The sequence below is a fragment of the Mustela nivalis genome (genome assembly GCF_964662115.1).
Source record: "Mustela nivalis genome assembly, chromosome: 15".
In the NCBI taxonomy this organism is placed as follows: domain Eukaryota; kingdom Metazoa; phylum Chordata; class Mammalia; order Carnivora; family Mustelidae; genus Mustela; species Mustela nivalis.
The window spans coordinates 43,571,522-43,596,370 of NC_139034.1; the positions used below are offsets into that span (position 1 = coordinate 43,571,522).

Sequence of the window (24,849 nt, forward strand, 5' to 3'; positions counted from 1 at the left end):
TTGTTCATGCTATTTTAAAGTATTAGTGTGACTGTTAGGTACATCTCAGGGACTTTTGAGAATGTATTTTACAACATTTAATTTAGATGAAACGTGAATGCTTTTCATACTCAGTTGTGCAAAACTGAATGCATAAGAGCGGGTGACTGAAAGAAGTGTTCTGTGTTAGCAGTGCTCAATTCTGAAGACCTTTCCGTGACCCTACTATCTTCTCTTATTTATCTAGTAAGTGGTGGAAAGCAGTAAAATGTCCCAGAAGAAATGGTATTCTGGAGACTTCTAAGCATATAAGTTGTGGGAAGCTGAGGCTCTGAGAAAAATGTAATCAATTCATCTGGAAATTGAACAGTAAAGTAATCAAATTGTGATCACTTTATCACCAACAGATTTAAGTATCTATAATCAAGAGTGGACAGATTGTCTCTCTAAAAAAAGTAGATATGAAGAAATGATTAGCATAAACATCTTTCAAAATTTTTTTTCTGATGATAAAACATGAAAAAATCTGAAATCTTGAATTGCAAAAAGAATGAAATAAAGTAAATTTTCTATAATCCCACCCTCCAAATATACTAACAATTATTATCATTTTGATATGGGAGTCAGATAATGAAGAGAATTCTACATTCTGACTTTTGTAATCACTTTCTATTCTGAGCATTTCTCCTTGTCCTTAAATAATCTTTAAAGTCATGATTTTTAGTACCTACATATTATTTCAGCATACACATACACCTGATTTATTCAACAACTTCCTGGTTTAGGGAAATGTTAAGTTGTTTGCAATTGTCAGGCATAGAGAACCATATTTTGGATTTCTGGTGCAAAAAAAAGATTTAGCCTTCTGCTTCCTCAAATCCTGCTAAAATTTCAGGAAAAGGGCATTAATCCCCAAGATAAAAACAGAGTGTGAGAGGAGACCTCAGTAAATTTAGAGATCTTAATATTTTCCTTGGAAGACTGAAAGAGGACAGAGGAGGGACACCTGGGTGTCTCAGTCAGTTGAGCATCTGCCTTCGACTCAAGGTTCTGGTATCAAGTCTTGTATCAGTCTTCTTCCTCAGCAGGGAACCTGCTTCTCCCTCTGCCTGCAGCTCCCCCGCTTGTGCTCTCTCTCAGGCAAATTAATAAATAAAATCTTTTTTTTTCTTAAATATTTTATTTATTTATTTGACAGAGAAAGTGGGATCACAAGTAGGCAGAGAGGCAGGCAGAGAGAAAGGTGGGGAAGCAGGCTCCCTGCTGAGCAGAGAGCCCGACGCGACGCTCGATCCCAGGACCCTGAGATCACGACCCTAGCCGAAGGCAGAGGCTTAACCCACTGCGCCACCCAGGCACCCCCAATAAATAAAATCTTTTTTAAAAAAGAGGAAAAAAAGAGGATAGAGGATTCACTGGCTATGGAAATATCTTGTTCTTTCTTCATTATAGATAACCTTCATTATAGGTAACCTTTCTTTAGTATCTCTCCCTGCAATACCCATGTAAGAATGACAACACACCTTGAATTTGACATTACATGTCAAATATATTTCAATTTAATAAATAGTTGATCAATTAATTACTTTTCTTTCACCCTTTAAAAAATGATGTCACATGACATCATTGACCAAGTTAAGAATTAATAAGATCTCAAAGGGCACCTGCAAAGAGGGTGGATGGGTCAAGTAGACTCTCCCTGTACTATGGTCTTCCTCTCCTCCTTCCAACTCTCATTCCCCATCCCTCTGTCCAGTTTCTCGAGTTCCTATTTTGGTTCGTAAAGCAAAAACTTGCCTTTTTTGGGTAAACATCCATTCCAATCTACTGTTCTCTGATATTTCATTTCACTAGACCCTACCTCCAGTCCACTGCCCTTTTAATTTGCATGCAACATAGATTATAAATATCTCATTTTATTCGGTACATATGTTGAAAATCTTTAACCACACAGTTTATTGCTTTATGGTAGGAACTATAAGTCTATTTATGTGACTTTGAAAGTAGCCCAGCTTGCACCAGAAAGTTTAATAAAAGCTTCTGATGATAGAATAAGTGGTTCGTATTATGTTTAAATCTGAGTCCTTGGTTTTTGACACTTCTCTTTGGTGTAGGTAACACACTATTGAAGCCTTTCTACCTCTATGCTAGAATGGCTCTTCTATTACTGCATTTATCACTTCATACTGTAACTATTTGTTCACAGAACTGCTTTACATGTAGCCTATGAGATCACAAAGGTCAGGAACTGTCTTTTCATTCCTTCAACACATATTTTTTGAGCACCTGCTACATATCGCCCAGTGTGTTAGGAACAGGAAATACAATGATGAACAAGGTAAACGTGGCTTATTTAGGCAAATGCAGTGTGGCCATACCCCAAGCTAGTGTATTACTTACCCATTGCCACAGTAATGTTATATGACAAACTACTCCAAAACTCAGTGACTTAAAATAACCAGAATGCAGGTTCTCCATAGTTTATGGGAACCAGGCGAGACCCCTGGGGGAGATTCTGCATCAGGCCAAAGGATGGCAGGCACTGCTTCTTCATTGTGACTTGGGTTCAAGTCTAAGACACTTGCATTTATCCTAGGCACAGGCCTCTTAGAGCATGTGGTCCTCATGGTGGATCACTGAAACACAAAATATTAAACTCATGGAGCAGGCAAAATGTCTGTTCCATGATGTTCATTAACTTACCATTGGCCCAAGCAAGTCTCATGACCAAGATCAACATCAGTGGAGCAGGAAAGAGCCTCATGTGCAAGGACACTGCTAAGTTACATGGTAAAGGGTGATATTTATATTTCCAATAGGAAAGTGCAGAATGTAAACAATCTACGACACTAGATCACTGTTTTTCTTACAGCAGATCATTATACCCTATAGAGCTCCCTTTTAAATTATTCATCATAAATAACCTGTTCAGTATTTGTCTCCCTGCTCTTCTGTAAGCTCTACAAAGACAGAGATCCTGGGCCGCCTGGTGGCTCAGTCCTTAAGCATCTGCCTTTGGCTCAGGTCATGACCCCAGGACCCTGGGAGAGCCATGCAGGGCTCCCTGCTCAGTGAGAAGCCTGTTTCTCCCTCTCCCACTCCCCCTGCTTGTGCTCCCTCTCTCACTGTGTCTCTCTCTGTCAAATAAATACATAAAATCTTAAAAAAAAAAAAAAAAAAGCGATCCTGGGGATGCCTGGGAAGCTCAATCAGTTGAGCTCCTGACACTTGATTTCAGCTCAGGTCATGACCTCAGTGTTGTGGAATCAAGCCCATGTCAGCCTCTGCCCTGCTGGAGATTTTCTCTCTCCCTCTCCCCCTGCCCCTTCCCCCTGCTTATGTGTGCACACACACTCTCTGTCTCAAATAAATAAATACAAATCTTAAAAGAAATAGAAATCCTGTTTTACTCATTATTACAAAATCATTCTTTCCCCATTGTAAATGCTCAATAAATGAATACTGGGGTACATTGAATTGGTAAGCGTCATGATATAGACATCCGGAGAGCAAGTAGATCCTAAGGAACAGAGGTTCATACCATTTCCTGCTCATTGTTATCACCTGGGGAAATTTAAATACTACATGCCTATGCCTCATCCAGAGCACTCAAAAGGAACCTTCTAGCTTTAATCTCTGAAAGCGGAGATGGGGCCTCGGCAAGCTCCCAGTGCATTCCAGGTGATTGTAACACACAGCCAGGGATGAGACTCACTGAGCTGGTGCCACCTGACCTGCACTAGTGCCATCAGGGAAGATTTCATGAGGTATGAGGTATTTAAGCAGAGGCTTCCCGGGGGCTGGTAAGTAGGTTTTGGCCCAGCGTGGGGGCGAGGGCAGGGTGGAAGAAGGTGGAGGTTTTTACCAGAGACTGCCGTGTGTGCCAAGGAATAGAGGTAGAGAGAGCTGTTTTACCTGGTGTCTGGATAGGGTTAGGTGAGCGAGGTGGAGTCTGACAACTATTTCCTGGGCAGAATTCTTAGATAAAATGGCTAGAAACACTCCAGAGTTGAGGGGAAAGCTTTCCCCATCGGAAGCAGAGGTCTCTCAGGAAAGGTTCTGCTCGGTCTGAGTAACTTCCCTTGGCTGCTTGCCCGGGTGAGGCTTTTTTTTGGTGCCCTTTGGCTCGAGTTTATTTTTGCTGTTGTTGCTATTACACCGAGGTCTTTCCAACTCTTCTTTGTTTATGTAACTCTCTGGGCAGACATCTCCCATCTAGGTTGTGACAATCTTTCCAGGCGACGTTTTTTGTTCAGGATGACTGCTGAGTAACATTTTAATAATAGACAAGCAGGTGCACCTTTTTTTTCAAGTATTAACACATGAAATAATCATACCAAGAACTTCTCTGCTTTAAGAAACAATTCCTCTTCGAGATAGACTTTATGCAGCTCAATATTCTCCCCATACAAATCCATGTGATGAATTAATTTCAGATTTTTTTAATCAGTAAAACTTTGTTGCTCTTGTCAAAGTGATTTACTTATTTGCATCCAATAATGAGAAATATTTATCCATCATGTTTTATTTCTTGTATCTGGAAGCTTAGAGCTAAAATTGTAGGATTCAATATTAGCCATGTATGGGACATAATTGTCCACCCGCCTATCAAATTTTAATTTTTTTATTTTATTTTTAGCAATTCTGCTCTATATGTGTCGTCAGTGGTAATCTACCTTAAATACCTTTTGAGGAAGCTGACAGATTGCCAGGTAAGGTAATCAGAACATTTACTAGATACTGTAGCAAATGTCAAGATGTAGGACTCATTCACTGTCCCTGAATTCCTCATCTACTAAATATTCCCAGAAGAATTTTTCTGCAGATAAGTATAGTAGTGAAAGACTTGTAACGCCTAGGCCTCAAATTATCTTGACAGTAGGCCTAAGGCTAAAAATGTATTTCTCTGCATCCTATCTTAAAATCAAAGTTCTAACCATTTTTTAATTGAATTTTTCCAACGATATACAGAGAGATGTATGTATGTATACGCACACACCTGCAAAGGTGGCAGTAGTAAATATTACTGATTACCATCATGGTGAAGGCTGGCACATGTGAAGTGTTTGTTATTTGCAGTTCCAGTTGGAAGGTAATAGGGCACGGGCAGTGAAAGAGTAAATGCATAAATAATTGTTGCCTGCTGCCTTTTGCAGCTTTCCAGAGCAAGTAGTATAAATTTGAAATCAATTAATTTTGAGCCCTGTCATTTTGCAACAGAGAAGAAAGTCTAAGAAAACTGAGCACCTTCCTCCAAGAAGTTATGAATACAGGGTTCAATAAACCAACAAAGGGAGACTTTGCAAAGAAAGTTCTATCCTTCTAGATCCCAACAACATTAGGACTGTCCTCCAACCTCCCTCTTTTGAATAAAAGAGTAAGTTTTTTAAAAAGATGTTATTTATTTATTTGACAGAAAGAGAGTGAGCACAAGAAGGGGAAGAGGAGGCAAAGGGAGAAGCAGGCTCCCTGCTGAGCAAGGAACCCCCCCCCCCAATGTGGGACTCCATGTGGGGCTTAATCCTAGGACCCTGGGATCATAACCTGAGCCAAAGGCAGATGCTTAACTGACTGAACCACCCAGGCGTCCCCAAAAGAGTAATTTTTTAAGCCCTCTGAAAAATACTTCTTGTCGCAATTCTACCTTCTGAATTTAATTAGCAATTTTATTACCTTCATTTTATTAACCTCTATTAATCATGAAAAACATATTACCGGCATTCCATTGATCTTCTGGTCTGAATTTGTAAGGGAAAGCCTTCTTATTTCTATTTACTAACATGAATGAAAAAGATTTAAAGCAAGACACTCAGCATAGGAAACTCATAAACTTCCACCAAAATAATAAGCAGTTTCAGAAAAGCAGATGCATCTGGACTGCATTGGTAAATGGTGCTTGGTTATAGACCAGTCAATATGGTTAATGTTAATTGTAATGTACTCTGGTCAAAATTGTACTTTATCTTAATTTCTTCTGATTTATGTCATTTTCCACAAAGTAATTCTGAAAACTTGAAGCTTATTGCATTCAGTTCCTACTAAAGGAAGACTGATATGATTTAAATATCCTTTTACCCTGGGTATTCAGATATCAGGTTACATACTGCTGTCAGTTCGGAATGAACTGATGTTTACTAGATCATATCCCACCTGCCTCAGACTTCCAGTAACATAGCTCAAAATACCAGTGATCGACAGGGCTTGACCTAGGGCATATTTATAGAAAACACCACAGGCATTTGTCTCCAGAGGCAATATCCTTTATGACTGCCTGTGGAAATATTTATAATGCGTGTAGAATGCCTTGATCATTTTGTTCAGTAAACAATGCATTTACAAAATGGAAGAAGAATGAAAATTCAATTTTTTAAAAAAAATTTGATTATGAGTCTCCAGTGAACTATTCTGTGGTTTCTCCTTATATACACGTTCCTATTCCTTGGGACAAATGCAGAAACTACAGGAGCCAGAGCTGTCACATGCTATTCTAAACTTCCTGCTTCTGTAGATGTAAAAAAAAAAAAAAAAAAATTCCTGCTGATCCCCTACCAGGCAGTAGCATATCAGATGATTGCGTAACACCTCCTTGTGCTGAGTTCCACTTCCTCCTTCTCCCCCCACCTTCCCCTTCCCCATTTAGTTCACATTTACCTTTATAGAAATTTTTGGCTAGATAATTCACATACTTTGAGGAAAAATAAAGCTTAGCAAAATGCCAGGTTCTGTACTAAGACATTTATAGAAGAGAATCCAATAATTTCCTATAGTTATTCTTCCCAACATAGTATGGAAATGCATTCAGCGGTTTAATTTTCTTTTCCTTCTCTTGCCAAAATTATTTATTGCTGAAAATTGAGGAGTTATATTATAGTCATTATTCCTTTTAGTTTAAAACTTCAGTTTGATAGTAATCTTAAAAAAAAAAAAATCCCACAAAGTTTAAATGTGGTTTGGAAAGGCAGCAGAGGGATTTGAAGAGAACAGATCTGATGAAAAAGAAAAATGTTTTAGCGTTTTCAACTGACCAGAGTGGAATCAGTGGAAAACAGAAGTCTCCAAAGGAAACTGCAACAAAGTAAAAAGAGCTTATAAAAGAATACGTAGCCATTTCGAGAGTGGTGTTGGAAAGGATAAGGTGATATTTTTTATCTGAGACTGTAATGAAAGACCAGAATTACAGATTTGATGTCTCTGTGAGAATCAAACTTTTCCATGACATCAAACTAGACTTCCATCCCTGGCAAAACATCTTGAAAAGGTGGGGAAATATGGAACTGAGTATACAGAGTTGCCATGATAGTTTGTGGGAAAATGCATAATTAAGGGTCAGAGTGATCATGTTAATTGAGAATTGTTCCCACAGACTAATCTGAATGATCATTAGAGCTGAAGGTTTCCTGGCTATACGACACTCTACAGACAGGAAGTAAACAAATTATGGCAAAATCTACTCCTTGTTGCTGTCTGCGTAGATTGTTCCACCATCAGTTAGTTCCACAGCCATGTTTATTGTCAGCAGCCAAAGTGGACCCGAGCAAACAGTATGGTGTGCTGGGGAGACACACACAGGGAATGAGGTGAGGCCTCGCCCCCTTCTCTGCTCTTCACTAACCAGCCATTTGATGTCCTATTTGGGAAGCCCTATAAACTCCCTTTTCGTTTCCTCAGCTCTCACATAGGAATAGTAAGTCCCTTATCTACCACCTCACTGGGTTGTTAGGAATTTCCAATGATCTGAATTAAGTAAAAGAGCCTTAGAAAAGATTAAAAGCACTTACAAATGTAAGAGATGGATACTGTATCGATCGCAGGTGCCAGAGACCATTCTTGCATCTGCTCAGGGCTCGTCTTTCGCAGCAGTTGACAGCATTGATAGTAGTTATATTTTTCAAACTTCATCTTAACACATTCTGACTTCAAAAATAGTACCCGAGATCATTTTTGCAAAGGGTCTTGCCTTTTGTCCTTGTGTGGCTATAACTAGAAAAGTTCTGCTGTAGAGACTTTCATTTTTAGCATTTGGAAGACTTTGGGATGAAGTTCCAGTTCAGAGACAAGTTTTGAATCTCCACAAGTATTTCAGTGGTGATGGTAACAATAATATTTACCCTACCTGCATTGATAAAAGCCTTGATTTCCCTTAATGGTCATGTCCTGTGTCTACTGCAGGTCAAAAGAGACCAAGCAATACTTCCTGGGAAAAACCAACTGGCCTCAAACAGGTTCTCATAGAGAGGGAGAACACTAGTATGGTTTTCAAGGGTCTGGGTCATGGATATGAAGGATGGAAATTCAGAGTTAGTATATCAGAAGTCACTGGGCTCAGGCACATAAGTCATACCAACTCAACTCATAAGTCTGTCATTAAAAACCTAAAATGTCAATTTATTAACATAATCAAAACTAACTCTTCATGGGTAGATCTGGACACACAATGCTCATCAGAAGGTTGTTTGATAGATCTGGAATTAGAAACTTACTGCCTAACCTGAATGGTTGCCAAGTCACTAGAGTTCTATGGGACATCTGTGCATCAGAGGTTAGGTCCTTAGGCTCATAGTTCAGGAAATCCAGTCTTAGATAGAGCTAGAGGTAGAAAGTCTATCTTTGCCCCCCTTTGACCTGCCCCTAGTGTTGGTCAATTGGCTTTCAGATTAAGATTTTTTTTTTCTTTTGTCATATGAATATTTTCTCCTCGGGTTTAGCCTAGGAGGTATTCTACCTCTTTAAGGTAATCCTATATATATAATATATAAATGTTAAATTAAATATTAAATGTTAGGGACGCCTGGGTGGCTCAGTTGGTTAAGCAGCTGCCTTCGGCTCAGGTCATGATCCCAGCGTCCTGGGATCGAGTCCCACATCGGGCTCCTTGCCCAGCAGGGAGCCTGCTTCTCCCTCTGCCTCTGCCTGCCATTCTGTCTGCCTGTGCTCGCTCTCTCCCCCTCTCTCTCTCTCTGATAAATAAATAAAATTTAAAAATAAATAAATATTAAATGTTATATTAAATGTTTGTTTCATAGAAACATTTGGAGGGTAATTTTTCCAAGTTCTCAGCTGTACCTCACTGTTGCCCCATGTAATATACCATCAATCATTCTTCCTCATATTTCCCTGAGCTTGGTCTATCCTCTTAAACTTCTGGGCCTTTGAACATGATTTGGTCTGAAATGCTACAAAACTTTCAGTACCACTTTAAAAGTCCATTCCTCTGTGCCCACATGATAGGCATGGGCCCGTGGTCCCTAAAAGAGCTACATTATAAAACTCAATTTTTCTGTGGGGCTTAAGTCACTTCGCTGGCACAGCCCTTCCTCCAAGGGAGAAAAATAGTTTGCAAGGGTGACAATGTAGTAACCAATCTTCAAGGAACCATTCTAGTTCCATAGGCCCACAGGAGCTAGATGTCCTCTTAGCCAAGGGGATTTTATTTCATCAAAGATAAAGGTTTGGTCATTAATCACCTTAATACTTTGAGATCCAAGAACAGTCCCAGCCCTAGTGGCTTACATTGGTCATTGCAGCTAACGTTTACCATGTGCTTACTCCATGCTAGGCAGAGTGTAAAGCATCTTGTAATGATTATTTCATTAACCTTCACAATAACCTTACGATGTAGGGGGTTTAATTACTCCAATTTATAGATAGGGAAACTGATGGTAAGAACAGACAAGTGGTAGGAGGTAGAACCAGGACATATATCTAATGAAATCTATTTTTATTTTATTTTATTTTATTTTGTGATTTTATTTATTTATTTGACAGAGAGAGAGAGACAGCAAGGGGTGAACATGAGCAGGATGAGTGGGAGAGGGAACAACAGGCTTCCCACTGAACAGGGAGCCCGATGCGGGACTCCATCCCAGGACCCTGGGATCATGACCTGAGCCAAAGGCAGATGCCCAAGCAACTAAACCACCCAGGTACCCCTCTAGTGAAATTTAAAACAGTGTGGTGACCAAAAAAAGTGTTCCATTATCAAAAAATTTGTCTTTCCCTTGGAATTTGTCCCTGTGGTATGCCTGATCCCTACTGTAAAGATAGATCTAGGTGTTCCGCAGTGGTGAAGCATCTTGGCAAGATGTGGGCAAATAAAAAGTCAGAAGGTGTAAAAACTTAGACTCTATTGATGTAGGCATAGGGCCAGGGATTCCCTGGATCAGCTATAGCTCCTAACAGACAACTTTTTCAGCTGCCATAGAGCCATAAACACGGGGATCTACTGATTGGTGCTCTGAGCTGTCCAGGAGACTGTCACACAACAAGGAAGTATTAAGATTTGAACTAAAAGAGGGGGGTTTTGTGCCCTATGAAGCCATAATTTTTTTTAAAAATTGTCTAATATTCAAAGAGTTTTCTCGTAATTTGTAGACTATTAGACGTAGGCCTGTATCTATGCACATTTTCTACTCCCAAGCCTCTGTGGTGATAAAGTTGTACCACTGAGCACCCCGAGGAAAGAACATTTTACCTCACCCAGTATTCCAGGGTTAGAGATGGCAAACTTTTTTCCTTCTAGAAAACCAATAAAGGGCTTCTGTCCTAAATGGACCACAATCCTAGTTATATAGCTGTATTTTCAGCCACAGTATTTGTTCATCCAGAGGAAGCTGCTGTATGGATTACTGCCAGTTCCCACTGGTACTCAGCCAGCTGTAGGAGCTTAACTATTGTTCATAGTGTCCTTCTGTTAGTTCAGAAACATATATTTGGCACCTACCATGTGCAGGCCTCTTTACTATTAGCCTTCAGTGTTTTAAGTTTTATAAATGTATCCAAGTACAGAAAAATCATTTAATCAGTGTAAAAATGGAGGATTTGTGCTTAATGAGTCTGTGAAATGCCAGTCAAACAAATACAGGTTTCCCCTTCTCAAAAGTTTACCTCACACCACTTTGCTTTAACAAAAGACCTACATTTGTATCTGTTTTCACTCACCGAAAGAAATCCAAAAAGATTTGCACTAGTATGAAAGAAGGCAAAAAGTAAAAATAGTGTTCAGCATTTGTTTTGCCTCCACTAATGATAGAGGTAGTGTGGCCCCGGAGGAGCAAAGGGGTGCCACCACGGTCCTTCCTGGAGAGCTGACACCCAGCATCTCCACACCAAGTGGCCAGAGCTCTGTGAGGGCCTGTGCTTTATCTTGATTTATTATGTGCCTCTGTTAGTAAGATGTGTCCTAAGGTATCCCAAGGGGCTAAGAGGGGTTATTCTGGGGGTCTGGGAATGCTCAAAAATTTTTTTCCATATAAGTTAATGGTAATGATTCCCTCACTTCACACCATTCCGGCTCACAAAAGTTTTCCTAGGAAGGCTCCGTTTTCAGATAGCGGGGGAAACCTACACTCTGTTGCATAATTTGGACAGAGTATGCCTTTTAGAATCAGAGGGCACTCAACCTATGAAACTGGTTGTTCCCTCTCCCTTCCTCATCTGTCTTTCCCCCAAATCTATCTCCAAGTCCCCTTCTCTTATCCCCTACAAACAAACACACACTTAATCAAAACAAATCTGTGGAGCAGCTCTTCGCACGGCTACTCTGTCATTAAGATCTATCACTTCACAGCACCTTATGGTTATAATAGGATTTCCCCCCCCACTTTGTTTAATTCTTGTTCAACATCTCTCACACTTGCCTACCCACAAACCCTTTCCTGGGGGAGAAATCAAAATTACACCTTCTTTTACAATGATCCAGCAGAGAAAATGAGATTGCCCAACGCATTACAGCTTCTATTCAGCAGAGCCACATGCTCCCTCTTGAGATAGGATGGAAAATGAGCTGCCAGCCAAAAAAAGAAAAAGAAAAACCAAAAACCAAAGCAAAATGAAAAAAAAAAAAAAACCCCAACTCCTAAAGAGTGTCACAATTACAACTTTTCATTGGTGCTCCTAGTGACAGTACTTCTGACCTAAGACGACTAAGACATACAGATGTACTCCTGAGTGTGCTCATTAGCCTAATGAGGATGGAGTCAGGCAAAGAGTTAATTTGACTAATTTAATCAGCATGCCCCTCCATGTGTCTACTGGGAGAACACCAAAGTGACGGAGACAAACAGAAACACACAGAGGAGAGGAATTTACTAAGCTGTGTTTGCCATTAGGCAGTGCTACTGTGAAAACCTAATAGAATCAAAGCTGGAAAGAAACTTAATTATTATTTAACCAATTCTTATCATTTTATAAGGTCTAATGAGTTTAAGAAATCATCGTAAAAATTTATTGTCAAATGAGTGATATATGGAAAACATAAACTGTAACCTACTATGTGCGTACATAGTGTTAGATTGTTTTCTCCAAACAACATAGGGGAATTTAAACAATGGACACATTGTTCTATATTTTCATTGAACAAATAATATAAATACATTTCTTCTCACCACAAAAACTGATTCTTTAGCTCTGTGGACACACTTCAAGCTAGTCATCCTATAGGGAGAGTTTGAAATTATAAAAATTTTTCCCAAACTTTTCCCACCTTTGAAGACTTGAGAAAAATAAAGCATTGATGTATGTTCTTTGATGCTGAATATAAATTTAAGTTTTACCAGATTTAGGGATTTTTCTGTTAATACTCGGTGTGGATGATTTATGTGTTTGATTAATGGTTTTCGATTTCTTTAAAGTTCCACCTTAAAATGAGCACCATAAAATGTCTATTTAATGTTGGCAGTACTTCTGATAGCATGCCTTGATCTTACAATTAGAAATTAAGCCACAATTACCCATCAGATTCAGTAATTCTAAGAGAGTTGATTGAGGGTTTTTCCTGGACAATAGAATGTCATTTGCATTGATTATTTCATTATATTAATTTTCTCATCACTTTTCCTTTTCCTTTTTTTTTAAATTTCAACATTATTAAGGAAGTTTTTTCAACAGGCTTAAGCCTAAGGGGATGAAAGAGAAAATGAATGGGTTTCTTTGGTTAAAAAAAAAAAAAATAGGAAGAAAAAGGCTTATAGGGATGCTAAGCCTCATAGCCTATAAATTGGTCTTGTTCTCTTTTTTCCTTGATGATAGTTTGTGGAATTAAAACAGGATAGGAAAAAATATATTTTGAGGCTGAGTCTTTTAAGAAATTGAACGTTTGTAGTGTCCTTTCTATTTGAACAATATTGCTGCTATCCCAGTAGCCAGGCCAGGCCAGGTGATACATAATGTTCTTTTTCTGTAAGTTTTCTTACAGATCACTTTTTTTTTTATTCAGTTATTGATAGAGATAGTTATTTATGTATAGTAAATATAAAATGTATACTCTTATAGGAGAGATAGACATTAAATAAATAAATATGACTTTAAATAAAAGTGCAATAAAGGAAAAGAATTCTGTTCTATGACAGAAAAAAAAGGAGATTATATGTGAAGGTAGTCAAGGAAGGCCTTTCTGAGAGATGTAAAGAGCAGGTGCATATTTAGGGATGTCAGTGACAGAAAGGGGGACCAGTCTAAAGCAACTGTATATGCAAAAGATCTTGACTCAAGGAAGACCTTGGGGGGTTCAGGGTCACCAAGGTCAGTGAAGCTCGAATAAAGGAAAAAACGGTACAAAATAAGGCTGAAGAGGAAACCAGTGTCCAAGTTGGAGCTGTTGAAGAGTGAATGGAAGGATTGATATAGAACAGTGGTGGACTGAATGCAGGATTGAATTCTGCTTCCCCCCAAAACCTCACTAAAGAATGACAGACAGAAAAGAAAATTGTTATAAAAGGTGTAAGCCCCCAAGAACAAAAAGAGAGGCAGAGTAGTCCTCGGCATCAAAATATCTTGCTTCTGCAAAGCCCGTGAGCAAATGGTGATTGATTTATCAAATCTGAGAAAGTCTGTAGTGGGGAAAGGCTGAGAAGTGACCCAATTTACCAAGTTACCTCTAGAACTGGGGTAAAGGTGAGGCTAAGCACAGAAGGAGTAGTTGAAAGCCCATTCAAGGAGCACTTAGACTCTGTACCGGTCTGGAAGGGGTTCAATACAGAGAATGAGCCACTTATAAAACCACTGGAAGAACTAGAGAGGCACAAGTTCGAGAAAGCCATGGCTACTTCTTAGATTTACTGGCAGTTTTCAGAGAATCAAGCATTACAGGAACTTCAGGAAGCTGCCAAAGATATCACAACTATCTGAAGCATCATAGCGAGTGATTTGCAAAGAAATGCTCCTCGGCTGCTGAAAAATCTCATCTTTGCTAAAGTCCATAAATTGCCTTCAGTTGCCAGAAAGCAGTAATACGGTTTCTACCTTTCTTATGCTTTCCAATTTTGTAGGCTCTCATTTGCAGACTTGAATTCAGAACTGGCCAGCAGATTATTCTGGAAATATAGTTCCTTGGCTTCTAGTTCCTGCAATATAAGAAAGAGCTTAGAAGAATCACAGTGATAGGGAGAGCAGGAGAAATGTTGGAACTGAGTTGCTATCCATCAGTCCAGCATAGAGCCATCTTCCCAAATCCCACTCCCCTTTGAACAACTGGCAATGACCCTTCCCTCTATAGGCAGAAGATGAGGTGTAGAACAGATGGTTTTTAGACTGGAACGCCAGATAGAGATGATGGCTAGGAGACAGTTCTTCATACGGGGGAGTAGGAGAATGTGACGGTGAGAGAAAAATGAATATATTAGACCTCTCCTCCCATTTAACTCTGGGATTAAACTCCCTGAGTCAGACACTGAATTAGCTTTTTTTTTTTTTTTAAAGATTTTTATTTTATTTATTTGACAGAGAGAGCTCACAAGTAGGCAGAGAGAGAGAGAGAGAGAGAGAGGAAAGCAGGCTCTCTGCTCAGCAGAGAGCCTGATGCGGGACTCGATCCCAGGACCCTGATATCATGACTGAGCCACCCAGGCGCCCCACTGAATGAGCTTTTTATAGAAAACCTGACTAGCCCAAGTGAAAAGGCCTTAGAGATACTGATCTCAGGGGTTTCTCCAGGAAATGTCCCTGTCAGATCACTTTATAGAGAACCCACAATGGCAAACCTGGGCCATGGCATGGGAATAAGCTTTAAACTATTTAATTTCCTACATTAAATATGAGCCAAGGATCATCAACATTTGAGGAAGGCAGCAAACGTGGAAATCACAGCTCAAAATAAACAAAAAGAAAAAAAAAAACCATGAAAGACAGAGGCTATGAAGGAAAGAAGAAAATGTCAAGAAGAACACTAATAATAACTATCTGTTGAGAATAAGGAAAATATATTGCAGTGAGAACAGAAAGTTTTTTTTTTATTTTTATTTTATTTTTTTTTTTTAAAGATTTTATTTATTTACTTGACAGAGAGAGATTACAAGTAGGCAGGGAGGCAGGCAGAGAGAGAGAGGAGGAAGCAGGCTCCCTGCTGAGCAGAGAGCCCGATGCGGGACTCGATCCCAGGACCCTGGGATCATGACCTGAGCCGAAGGCAGCGGCCCAACACACTGAGCCACCCAGGCGCCCCAGTTTTTTTTTTAAATTAAAGCATGATAACGGAACTAAAAACCTTAATAGAAATCTTAGAAAATAGTATCCCTAAATTTAGAGTAAAAAGCTCAGAGAGGGAAAAGATAGAGAATGGTTCACATGATGGAATTTCCAAAAATTAAGAAAAAAAGGAATTATAAAATGAGAAGAAATTTTAGTGGGAATAATTCAAGATGATATATCAGAAATTAAGGACACAATAAATGAACATAGGCTTAAATGCTTAGAACCCTGGGGACAAAAATCTTATAAAATTTTAGAGAGGAAACAAACCCAGGACTTATACCCAGGATGGGCAAACTTTTCTGTAAAGAGCCAGATCATAAATGTTTTAGAACTTGAGGGCCGTAAAAGTAAGTGCCAAAACTACCCAACTCTGTTCTTATGGTGGAAAGCAGACTTAAACAATAGGTCAATAAGTGAGGATGGCTATGTTCTGACAAAACTTTATTAACAAAAATAGCCTATATGTTAGATTTGCTAACCTCTGACTTGCATAAAAAATCAAGAATCAAAATGGTATTTGACTTCGGTAAATAGGCTGAGGACTAGAGAGCAATTGCTCAATGTTGATACAATTCCGAAGGAAAATTATTTTTCACCTACAATTCTATTCCCAGAGAAATTATCAAATGTGAGTTATGAATAAATTCTCAAAAAATGTAATCTTCCACGAGACTTGGCTCAAACTGATAGTGGACTTCATTGAAATCAGAAAAAAAAAATTTAAAAAAAGAAGAAATGGGATCCTGAAATTAAGAATTAGTATCATTTCTTGGAACTCAGATTATGATAAAGCATATCATAATACCAATACCATATCAATGGTATGATACCAATACAATACCATATCAAATACCAAGCCTGCAGGTCATTCAACACAGAAGGCAACCATTCTCCATTGGAGTAGGTCATAGCGTTTTGATAGAAACTGCTTTAAAATGAAATTGAGAGAATGCCACCTGTGTTTATATGGATTCAGAAGGTATTTATACAACAGGAGAAGTTCTGGGTATGCATTAATTATAAGTACACGGAGAACTAAATAAAACAGTAACTCCATAGGAAACAAAAAGTTGCACAGGAAAAAAAAATTAATCATTGGTAACTATATAATTCCAACTCAGAGGTCTCAGAGTCATTAATAAACATTATATATTGATCTAACTGAAATTATGATAGAACCATATTGAACAGATGGAGGGAAGGAATGACAATGCGTGGTAGAGGCAGGTGTTTGTGGAACAGAGAGTTAAAACTTTGTCTTCTGTTAGTGGAAAAATCAAAAGATAATAGATAAAATCCAAATTCTAAAAATAAATAATGTTACAAACATTTAGAGTTTTGAAGATAAATACCAAACAAATACAAAAGCTGAATGTGGTTATCTCTGGGTATTCTGGATTAGGGGTAATGAGTGATTTAATAAGACTTATAGAACAATTCAAGTCTTTGAAACTCTGTATATGTATAGCACTTTGATTTTTTAAGTTAGTTTTTAAGAATAATAAGTAGTTTTTTTATCAATAGGAAAATAAGTAAATGGTATATTTAATCAATGGATTTTTCTATAACTCTTAAAGTAATCAGGTGAAAATTTCTGTTTTAAAGTAGATAAAGGTTAATAGCAATGCTAAGCAAGAAAACAAAACAGCAAATTGCAGAAAGAGATACAGAGTATGATAGAAAGCAATACTACATATTATTTATACATAAATATGTGCTAAAGAACTAGTGACTCACACGGAAAAAATAAACAATTCAGAATGTGGTTGCCTCTTGGAGGAAGGACAGTGAGAGCAGAAAATGGTCCTGGAAGTGCTTCCGCTCTGGAGTATTTTATTTCTTGTAAGCTAATGAGGGGAAGTACTACCTTTAGACAAAGCAAGAAGCAGTTAAAGATGCAAGAAAGAGAAAAATAAGCATGAACAGCAATAATAACATTAAAATCAGACATAGGTTCCTCTTTTTTTTAAAAGATTTTATTTATTTATTTGACAGAGAGAGAACACAAGTAAGCAGAGTGACAGGCAGAGGGAGAGAGAGAAGCAGAATCTCTGCTGAACAGGGAGCCCAATGCAGGGCTCCATCCAGGACCCTGGAATCATGACCTGAGCTGAAGGCAGCTGCTTAGCCGATTGAGCCACACAGGGCGCCCTGGGGTTCCTCTTTCTGACACCTGGGACTTCCCCATAGAGTCCCTCCATTTTCCTTTCACTTCTCTTCTATTTTGTTTTGCATTTGTTGTTTTGGGTGTCGTGTTTGTTTGGGTTTTCCATCAGCATTCTAACATGCTCTTGCAATGACCCTACCTCCCTCCAATGACAGTCCCATTTTGCCACACTGCTTGAGAGGGTCTCCATTTCCTTACCTCCCGTCAGCTTTTAAAGTTGCTTGTGGTGGCGTTTTTAACTACAAGGCCTCAGTAGGAGTAATTCTGAGTAAAATACAGTATCACCAATTAAAATATTTTCTAACCCAGCCTACCTGCAGTCATGTCTTTGGATAGTAGGAGGTTTACCTAAAACCACTGTGAGATTTGAAACACGGTTGTGTCATTGAACATTATGAGAAAAGAGGAAGTAGCGACCACCAGGATGGGTTCAGTCATGTAACACTGTCATCAGGACCCAAGCTCCTCCTACCCTGCCATCCACAGAGCACTGACTAAACCCTCAGATTTGCCCCTTGCAGTACTATGGGGATTGGCACAGTCTCAAAGTCTACTTGAAGAGAGTTGCATCTCCATTTCGTTACAGAGGAAACTCTTCTTGGCCACAAAAGCAGACATTCTTTTTTTTCTTAAAGACTTTATTTATTTATTTGACAGAGAGGCAGGCAGAGAGAGAGGAAGAAGCAGGCTCCCCACCAAGCAGAGAGCCTGATGCGGGGCTCAATCCCAGGACCCTAGGATCATGATCCAAGCCGAAGGTAGAGGCTTTAATCCACTGAGCTACCCAGGTGCTCCAGAAGCAGACATTCTTTCAGGTCACATTCACCAGGGTTCAGTCCCACGCAAAAGGCGGTGGAAAAATGAGAACCTAAGGTTTTCAATCCCTACAGTGGGAGGCAAATTCTGCCATAGCTGTTGGAAAGGTAATCCACAGTGCCTACCACTGGCGTTCCATGCTTTAGATCATCCACCACTGTACCCTGCAGAGGCCATAGCAGCGCCCAGCGGACAGGGCCATCACTAGCAGAAGTGGCAACAATGCCCACCAGCAGCAGCGCTCCCCAGAAGGAAAAGGCAGTAAGTTTCAGTGGGGCCAGTGGATACAATGTGCCCACCAGACACAGCCAAGTCCAGCACGGGGAGACTGTAGTTGCATCGTTTAATATGATCACCAGTATCCTCATGTGGTTCTTTGAACTAAAATAAAATTTAAAATTCCGTTCTTCAGTCACACCACCTACGTTTCAAGAGTGCATTACTCACAAGTTGCTACAGCTAGTTGCTACCATATTGTACATCACAGATAAAGAACATTTCCATCTTAACAAAAAGTTTATTGGACCATGCTGGGCTAGAGCAAGGGAAGAACTTCTTAAATGACAAATCCACATATGTAGAAATGGGATTCTATTAGAACTCATCTCCAAAGATCTTTAGGGGTGCCTAAGGGTCATGATATAAATCTTTGGTCAAGGTGGGAATGAAACATACTAGCTAATGATTTATAATATGCTGTTTAAAGCCTAAAATTCCCCTGGAGGTATCCAGTGTCAGTGAGTCTGCCTTGTTTAGTGAAAATACAAAGATTGATGGTCCCCACCTGGTTTACCTGGTGGCTCAGACTGATTCTGACATGAGACCCGTGCAGTATAAAAACCTCCATGCAAACTTGTGGCTCATCCTGCCTAAAACACAAATCTCGTTCTCATATCGGTGGGTCATGATTCCCGGATGGAGCATATTTTGAGCAACTCAGAGAGGACTCTGGAAGCTGTGCCTGATATTCCAGACCTCTGCAATGTTGTTTTGTGCTTTCTTGCTCCTGGTGCTGTGTATCCTTTGCTTGTAATAAATCTTTCATGAGTATACCTTGTTAAAGTCCTGTGAGTCCTTTCAATTATCTGACCCCGAGTAATTGCTACACTCCATGGTGGCCAATCAGATCTGGTCATTAACACATACGAAACACCCTCTGGACGCTGCTTGAAATAACTAGGCTGAATTTTACAAGGCTCTGGCGGTCCCATAGTAGCAGACATGAGCAAGGAACATCATTATATATATATATAAGATCTTGTTGCTGTTCTTCATTCTTTCATGTTAAAAGGACATTATGAATGAAGTGATATATTCTGATGTGAATAAGTGAGAGATTATTTGTGTTCAAATAATTTTATTGCCTAAACCTCAATTTTTCTCTTCTGTAAAATGGGAAATATTACAGAAGTCATATGAATGGATTGCTTGAGGGTTGATTTATATAATAGATATAATAAGTAAGTACAATGATGAGCACATAGGAAGAATTCTGTAAGAGTTCTTGTAATCACACTCCCCAAATGAAGATATCTGTTAAATAGGAACGTTTTAACAAACAGGGTAATGCATTACCTAAAAGATCTTACTATCTGTCTTAGATTTTATTTTATTTCATCTGGTAGCACTGTCTCAATTACCTTCAATTGTGTTTCCTTTAAATGATATTTTATAAAAATGCACACTTTATCGGAGTGCTACATCTTCCCACCCTAAACAGAGTAATATTTTCATATGCTCTATATTTTTATTCTATGCATGGCTCTTGCTCAGTGGGAAAATTATGGATGTAATTGTTAGGCCACTAACTCAAATTCTTCCCCTGGTGGTTAATCATGGTTTCTAATCCCAGTGGTATAAATGGCTTTCTGGCAGTCTTCTGGCATAATCCTCTCACTTTATAGTGAGATTTCACAGCTAGTAAATGATAGAACTGGGACTCCAATCCAATCAGACCCATATAAATGTTAAAGTTGTAAGAATATATGGATGATACAGTACATCCTTAGAGAGAATAACATTTGTTATAGAAATAAGAGATTATAAAGAGACAAACATAACTTTAAGAAATCGCTAATTTATAGGACAGTGTGCAGGAGAGGCAACAAAGTAGAAGATGTTCTTCCTACTGTTAAAGAACTTGGACCCCTAGTTGTACTTGTCCTATTCAAGTTTCTTTAAATCACATGAAATAAAAACCCATTCAAGATAACTCAAATAGGGGCGCCTGGGTGGCTCAGTGGGTTAGGGCCTCTGCCTTCGGCTCAGGTCATGATCTCAGGGTCCTGGGATCGAGCCCCACATCGGGCTCTCTGCTCCGCAGGGAGTCTGCTTCCTCCTGCCTCTCTGCCTAGTTGTGATTTCTCTCTGTCAAATAAATAAAATATAAAAAAAAAAAAGATAACTCAAATAAAATGGTGATTTACTATAAGGCTATTTCAAAGAAGAAAAGGTAATATGGATACATCTCAGGGCAACTAGAATTGGAAAGTAGGATGGCATTAGGAATTGAGGCAGACACTTCATCTCTTCCTCTCCTGATGATAAATTCTCTAATCTCTACCATTCTGCATTCTTTGCTTTGAATTCTGTTCTGTGTTGCCTGGTTTCCTCTGCCTGCATATCTGAACATGGCCAACACAGACTTGTTCTTAACCCTAGAGTTCATCACTTTGTGATGACCAGCATTGTCTCTCTCATCTGTCAGACAGCATCCTCCTTACCATTATTGTCCATCTGCATTGTTTGTCTTTGGCTCAGAAGTTTATTTGTTGTTAATTGGTTTGGCTGGAAGTTTCTGAACCGCTGATCTTTATAGGGCTGTAGGAAAGTAAGTACCTCCAAACATATCCTTTATACATGTACATACATGTATAAATGTTCAAGAACCATACAAGTGCAGTCATTTAGGGCCATTTTAGAGATGTCGTGTGAGGTATATGCCAAATAGGTAGTAAAAACAAAAGTGCTTCAACAGGTGGATGTTGGGGTGCCTGGGTGGCTCAGTGGGTTAAGCCTCTGCCTTTGGCTCAGGTCATGGTCTCAGGGTCCTGGGATCGAGCCCTGCATCAAGCTCTCTGCTCAGCAGGGAGACTGCTTCCTTTCCTCTCTCCCTCTCTGCCTGCCTCTGCCTACTTGTGATCTCTGTCTGTCAAATAAATAAAAATCCTAAAAAAAAAAAAAAAAAAAAAAAAGGAGGTGGATATTAAGTGATATCCTAAAGACTGAGTAGTGTATGATGCTTTGGAAAGAAGATAAAAGGTGATTCCATTCAGGCAAAAAGCATAAAGGTGGGAAACATTAACGTAGAAAGAGTATTTAAACTGGAATCGAAGGTTCATATACAAGTATAATAAAAGATAAGGTTGTAAAAGGTAAGCTGTGGGCTAATTGGGGATGGTCCCAGAATCTGTATTATAGAGAATAGATTTGATTCTAGAACCAAATTTGGATAAGAATTGGTTGTAAAGTATTTTCTATTTTGGTACATGGGGAGAAGTTTTGGTATTGGGGCTGTTTGAAAATGGGTCTTGAGTGATCCAGGATTGGAAAAAAGAGGAAAAGATGGTATCGCATAGTCTACTTCCAAGATTCCATCCTTGTGAAATTATAAAAGATAAAGCCCAAGATTTATGTACCAAAATATTTATGGCAACACTACAAATAACACAAAAATCTGGAAGTGATTTAAATACCCCACAACATGGAGATTCATTAATAAATTATGTATATCCAGATGTTGTATCATTAAAAAGAATGTTTCCAAAGAATATTTGATGATATGGAGGGAAGGAAGGTGAAGATACTTGTCGTATATTAAATGCAAAATTCAAGGACAATGCTAATGTTTATGTATATGGTATTGTCCAAAACTTAAATCTTTCAAAGTTTTGATAATTCAGTCTCCACTTCTTAAACAGAAGAAATTAACATTATTGTCTCATTCTTTTTTATTGTTAACATTCTTGACAAAGATATAGTATTGGTATCTGCTATATATGTTAAGGTAAATGCTAAGTTGCTATAACAAAAAACAGCAAAAAGTACAACTTCAATAAGTTTATTTCTCTTTCATATAATTGTCTGGCTGGTGTATGCTTTTTGGGTAGCCCCACTTTGCAAGGTATTTGCAGGGAACCAGATTTTTTCACTTTGTTCTTTGCCTTCCTCTGGGTTATTTTTCTTTCCTCCTGAAAGCTGAGTTTATGCCATGTCCCTGTTCCAGCCTAAAGAAAAGAGGAAAAAAGAACAAGTTTGAGCAACTTTATTTCTAAGGACATGTAGCAAAATTTGCCTGCCTCACTTCTATTCATATCCCATTAGCTAAAATTTGATCACATATTCACATGTAGCCATAAGGGAGGTTAAAAGATAGAGTGAGAGGAATGTGCTCTATGACTTAAAAGGAGAAGAGAGGGGATAATTAAGGAAAATAATATCTTCCACATCTGCTAGAATATAATGGCTATTCAGGAAACCTTTATTAACTGTTTCTCAAAAATCTAAGTTTTTTTGTTGTTGTTGTTGTTTTGCCTTTATGTCAGTAATGGAAACTGTAACTGTCAGTGAATGAGCCACCCACATTGATTTACTGTTAACTGAGTAATTAGGTAATCAAATATAGCAAGGATAAATCTCAGATCAAAAACTTAGGTGAGAGGGGCACCTGGGTGGCTCAGTGGGTTAAGCCGCTGCCTTTGGCTCAGGTCATGATCTCGGGGTCCTGGGATCGAGTCCCGCATCAGGCTCTCTGCTCAGCATGGGGCCTGCTTCCCTCTCTCTCTTTCTCTGCCTGCCTCTCCATCTACTTGTGATTTCTCTCTGTCAAATAAATAAATAAAATCTTAAAAAAAAAAAAAAAAAACTTAGGTGAGAAAAAGTAACCATACTCCTTTATTTCCTTCAAACTATTTAAATCTAGCTCTAACCCATGCAGTCTTCCAGGCAAAAAATTCACTCATAGGTATTACTGGACTCTTCTCCTGGGGCTGTGCCACAGACTTCCACCAAGCCCCCATGGTCATTAGTCATCAATAAACATTAGTCATGTGTTCCTTCAAATGCTGTCCTCTGCACAGGGGACAGGAATATTTCTGATGTCACAGGTGCATGACACAGGTCTTACCTCTGGGATCCTTCTGCCATCAATTCCCACCCAACCCTAGGAACAGCTCCCAGAACCCTGTAGGCAGGGCCTCTGGATTTGGTTTCTTTCTTTTTTTTTTTTTTTTAAGCAATATAATTAACATACAATGCTATAGTAGTTTCAGCCGTACAACATAATGATTCAACAATTCTATACATTACTCAATGCTCAACCACCACAGTGTAGTCACCATCTGTCACAAAACAACATTTTTACAATATTATCGACTATATTCCCCATGCAGTATTTTTCATTTCTGCAAGTTATTTATTTTATAACTGGAAGTTTGTACCTCTTAATCCTCTTTGTCTATTTCACAATCCCCTCACCCACCTCCCTTCTGGCAACCACCAGCTTGTTCTCTGTGTTTAAGAATCTGGTTTTGGGTTACTTGTTTGTTTGTTTTTTAGATTCCACATATAAGTGAAATCAAATGGTATTGATCTTCCCCTGACTTATGTCACTTAGCATATACACTCTAGGTTCACTCATGTTGTTGCAAATGGCAAGATCTCATTCTTTTTTAAGGATGAGTAATACTGAAGTGTGTGTGTGTGTGTGTGTGTGTGTGTGTGTGTGTGTGTGTGTTATATCTTACTTGTTCATTCACCTATTCATGGACACTTAGGTTGCTTCCTAAGCTATTATAAATAATGCTGTAATAAACATTAAACAGTACATATATCTTTTTCAGTTAGTGTTTTCATTTAATTTGGGTAAATGGCCAGTAGTTGAATTACTGGATCATATGGTATTTCTGTTTTTAATTTTTTGAAAAGCCCCCATACTATTTTCCACAGTGGCTGTACAAGGTTTCCTTTTTCACCACATCCTTGTCAACATTTGTTATTTCTTGTCTTTTTGATTCTAGACATTCTGACAGATGTAAGGTGATATCTCACTGTGGTTTTCATTTGCATTTCCCTGATGATTAGTGATGTTGAGCATCTTTTCCGTCCATCTGTTGGCCATGTATATGTCTTCTTTGGAAAAATGTCTGTTCAGGTCCTTAGCCCACTTTTAAATATGATTATTTAATTAATTTTTTTTTTGTTTATGTTGCGTTGTAGGAGTTCTTTATATATTTTTGATAGTAACCCCTTACTGGACATGTCAGTCAGGACCTCTCATTCAGTAGGTCATCTTTTTGTTTTGTTGATGGAATCCTTTACTGTGCAAAAGACTTTTGATTCTGGTGTAGTCCCAGTAGTTTATTTTTGCTTTTGTTTTCCTTGCCTGGGAGACATATCTAGAAAAACCTTGCTATGGACAAAAT

General features: G+C 38.7%; 1 long non-coding RNA gene across 1 annotated transcript in view; it reads left to right on the plus strand.

Moving 5' to 3' along the window:
• The first annotated feature begins 3,675 nt into the window (after positions 1–3,675).
• LOC309848550 overlaps positions 3,676–24,849 on the plus strand; it is a 59,171-nt gene continuing 37,997 nt past the window's right edge. The window contains exons 1-2 of the long non-coding RNA XR_014303119.1: positions 3,676–3,782; positions 4,619–4,691. This is a non-coding gene — a long non-coding RNA (uncharacterized lncRNA). The remainder of the gene's footprint in view (positions 3,783–4,618; positions 4,692–24,849) is intronic.